The sequence below is a fragment of the Symphalangus syndactylus genome, chromosome 19, assembly GCF_028878055.3.
Source record: "Symphalangus syndactylus isolate Jambi chromosome 19, NHGRI_mSymSyn1-v2.1_pri, whole genome shotgun sequence".
Classification (NCBI taxonomy): domain Eukaryota; kingdom Metazoa; phylum Chordata; class Mammalia; order Primates; family Hylobatidae; genus Symphalangus; species Symphalangus syndactylus.
In genome coordinates this window covers 71,941,525-71,945,726 of record NC_072434.2, presented here as the reverse complement: position 1 = coordinate 71,945,726, position 4,202 = coordinate 71,941,525, and the positions used below count along the sequence as shown (strand labels likewise).

The window sequence follows — 4,202 nt, the reverse complement described above, 5'->3', positions numbered from 1 at the left end:
TGGATGAGCAAAGAAAGTGGTTTCTTGAGATGGAAACTACTCCTGATGAAGACTGTGAATATTATTGAAATGACAACAAAAGATTTAAAATATTACGTAAACTTAGTTGTTAAAGCAGCAGCAGGGTTTGAGAGATTGACTTCAATTTTGAAAGAAGTTCTACTGTGAGTAAAATGCCGTCAAATAACTTTGCATGCTACAGAGAAATCTTTCATGAAAAGAAGAGTCAATCGATGCAGCAAACTTCATTGTCTTACTTTAAGAAATGGTTGCATTTTGAAGAGAAGGGGGAGTGGGGGGCTCCTCTAAACCAAAGAGCAGCAGAGTTTGAAAAGCCAGCAGCTCAGGGTTCAGCTGAAGTTAGGAGTGGGGGGTGGCCGCCAAGTGCATGGGGTTGGGGGTGTCCTGGTCTTTGGCTTCTCAACTCCGTCTTGTTTCGACAGAGAACATGTCGTGACTCTTCAGAAATAGGAAGGTTTGTTGATTACTCACAGTTTCAGGAATCTGATGATGCAGATGAAGATTATGGAAGAGATTCGGGCCCTACCACTAAGAAAATTTGATCATCTCCCCTAGAAGCTAAAAATAAGGCAATCTGAAAAGAATTCACAGGAAGATAGTGAGGACTCAGAAGAAAAAGATCTGAAGACCAAGAAGGATAATTTTCACTCAGCAGAGGATAATGAAGATGAGAACGAAGATCATAAAAATGTATGCCAGCACAGCAGGCAGCATCTAAAGCAGCTTCCAAACAGAGCTCATGGAAGATGTGGGCATGAGGAAGAACAAGAAGAGGATGAGGCACCCTTCTGGGAGAATTCCAGCAGCAATGAAAATTTCCTGATGGAAGATGATGATGATAGTGACTATGGCAATTCAAAAAAGAAAAACAAAAAGATGGTTAAGAAGTCCAAACCTGAGAGAAGAGAAAAGAAAATGTTCAAACCCAGGCTAAAGGCTACAGTGACGCCAAGTCCAGTGAAAGGCAAAGGGAATGTGGGTCGCCCCACAGCTTCAAAGCTATCAAAGGAAAAGACTCCTTCTCCCATGGAAGATGAGGAACCAGAAAGCCCGCCGGAAAAGAAAACATCTACAAGCCCCCACCCAAGAAATCTGGGGATGAAGGCATCTGGGGAGGCTTAAAAGCGATGATGGTTTGGGGAGAGCTTTAAAGAAAAGGAGAGAAGAGGAGGAAAGGAGGAGAGGAGGAGAGAAGAGAAGGAAACAAAGAAAAGAAAGAAAAAGAAAAAGAAAAGAAGAAAAGAGAGGGAGGAAAAAAAGAACCTACTTAAGATAGAACATGGTTTTGTCTATGGCTTGACCCATGGGCTTTCAGTGCTTTTTTCCAATTGTTGAAAGTAACACTTCTCTCTCTCTTTTAAAAATAAAACCATTGTATGTTTAATTGTTTATCTTTTTGTCTATTGGTCTCTTTGCCAATACCCCCATCCCCACCCCCAGCTGCCCTTTCCCAGTGAAAGCTATGTCAAATTAATCACTGGATTGACTGCTTCATCTTTTTATTTTTAATGGAAGGTGTACCAAAGTTGTAAAGCAGTAAGATTTGAGATGAACACTATGGAAACTTTGCTTTTTGCTAAACAATAGCAAATTGAATAGTAATTTAAGAAACGTAGAAAGATTTTAGTTCAAAATGATTGCTTCTTTCTCTACCTGGACTTTAAAAAAATCAGTTGTCATCCAATATGAGTTTATTTGTCTATGTACACAAGCATAAATGTCTAAAAAAATCATGACCTTAAACTTCCACTGATGAGGCAGGTAGAAGAGAAAGATGAATTCTGAACTGGTAAAAAAAAAAAAAAAAAGAAATGGTCACAGCCACTCTGTGATGATGGTTAATTTCAAGTGTCAACTTGACTAGATTAAGGAAACATACAAACCTCTAAAAGTGTTATTTTGGGGTGTGTCTGCAAGGGTGTTTCTAGAGGAGATTAGCATGTGAGTCTACGTGGACGAGGAGGGGAATATCTGCCCTTCATATAGGCAGGCGCCATCCAATCTTCCAGGGGCCTGGAGAAAACAAAACAAAAAGGCAGTTATGTTGTGCTGTCTGTTGGAGCTGGAATACACTCTTCCTCTCCTATCCTTGGACAACAACTTCAGGCTCTCCAGTCTTTGGACTCCAGGACTAAAACCAATGGCTTCCCCTGTTCTCAGGCCTCTGACTTCACACTGAGAGTTACACCACCCGCCTCCCTGGTTCTGAGGTCTTTAGACTTGGACTGAGCCATGCTACCAGCATCTCAGAGTCTCCAGCTTGTAGTCAGCCTGTTGTGGGACTTCTTAGCATCCATAATCACGTGAGTCAATCTTCCTAATAAATCCCCTCTCATCTGCTTATCTATCTACCCTATTGGTTCTATCTCTTTGAAGAACCCCAACGAATATACATACTAACCCCCAGCAACAACCACCTTGATCAATCAGCAGCTGTCAATGTCAAGACCCTTCACCAGCAAGATTATAACTTGTTGAAGACTTGATTATCATTAGCAATTTTTTTTTTTTTTTTTTTTTTGAGACAGAGTCTCACTCTGTCGCCCAGGCTGGAGTGCAGTGGTGCAATCTCAGCTTACTGCAACCTCCACCTCCCAGGTTCAAGTGATTCCCCTCCCTTGGCCTCCAAGTAGCTGGGACTACAGGTGCGTGCCACCACACCCGGCTAATTTTTTGTATTTTTAGCACAGACAGGCTTTCACCGTGTTAGACAGGATGGTCTCGATCTCCTGACCTCGTGATCTGCCTGCCTCAGCCTCCCAAAGTGCTGGGATTACAGGCATGAGCCACCGCACCCAGCCTATCATTAACATTTTTTAGCAATAAAGTGTTTTTAAAGTATGTACAGTTTTTAGACATAATGCTATTGCACACTTAATAGACTACAGTATAGTATAAACATAACTTTTATATGCACTGGGGAACAAAAACATTCATATGACTCACTTTATTGCGATATTAGCCTCATTGCAGTAGTCTGGAACTGAACATGCAATATCTCTGAAGTATGCCTATATAAAATTCTTAATACCAGGAAGAGGACTTACTGATAGAGGAAGGTGTGGGATATGGGGCAATGTGTGTGACAGAAAAAGATCAGTAGATGACAATGAGCCAATGGCAATGGAAGGATCAAGAAGGACCAAGAGAGAGAGATTTCTGTCCATCATGCTTGTCTAAAATGAAAACCAGAGCCACATTGTGTATCATTTACAGCTTCATGTATGCATGTATCTAAGTTAACTGTTTATGGTTTTCTATGATGTTGGCACAGTAATTTTACACTATTTGTATTGATTTTATAAAATCAGGTTAAAGCCATCTCTTATTATTAGAGATTGATACTAGAAATTTTAGTTAAAGATGCAGGTAAAATGCATGCATTAACTCTTATTCTCAAGTTATTCTAAAGAGTAATTAAATGGATTTTGAAACACAAAAAAGACATAAACCACATGGACAAAGAAGAGAGGAGAAAGCAAAAACAAAATTTTGGATGGCGGAAAGCCCTCGGACAAGTGATAACTGAATTAGAAGACCTGAGGGTGTCAAATTGTATAGCAGTGGTTGGGAAGCTGAGAACAGCCCACCTTACACTGAAGAACTCCTTAAAGTCTTAGGAATTGGTAACGAGGTTCTTCTTAAAGTGAGGTTGAAGGGGAGTGAAAATTAGCAGATAAAAGGAAAGTCTAGTTAAAAAGCTGTTAGATGAATGAATGAATGAAAATGGTATATCTATACAATGGAATACTGTTCAGCAATAAAAAAATTCTGATTCATGTTACAATATGTATGAACCTTGAAAACATTATGCTAAGTGAAAGAAGCCAGTCACAGAAGACCACATATGGCATTATTCTATTTATATGAAATGCCCAGAATAGACAGATTCATAGAGACAGAAAGAACAGTTGACTCTTGAACAACATAGATTTGAACTACATGAGTCCACCTATATGTGGATTTTCTTCTGCCTCTACCACCCTTGGGACAATAAAACTCAACCCCTCCTCTTTCTTTTCCTCCTCAGTCTTCTCAATGAGAAGACAATGAAGATGAATACCTTTATGATTATTCACTTGCATTTTATTTTTGATTTTTTGATTTTTCCATAGGTTATTGGGGTACAGGTGGTGTTTGCTTACATGAGCAAGTTCTTTACTGGTGATTTGTGAGATTTT

General features: G+C 39.7%; 1 pseudogene; it reads left to right on the top strand.

The window, feature by feature from the left end:
- Positions 1-233: 233 nt before the first annotated feature.
- LOC129458283 (nuclear ubiquitous casein and cyclin-dependent kinase substrate 1-like) lies at positions 234-1,172 on the top strand (annotated as a pseudogene).
- Positions 1,173-4,202: the final 3,030 nt, after the last annotated feature.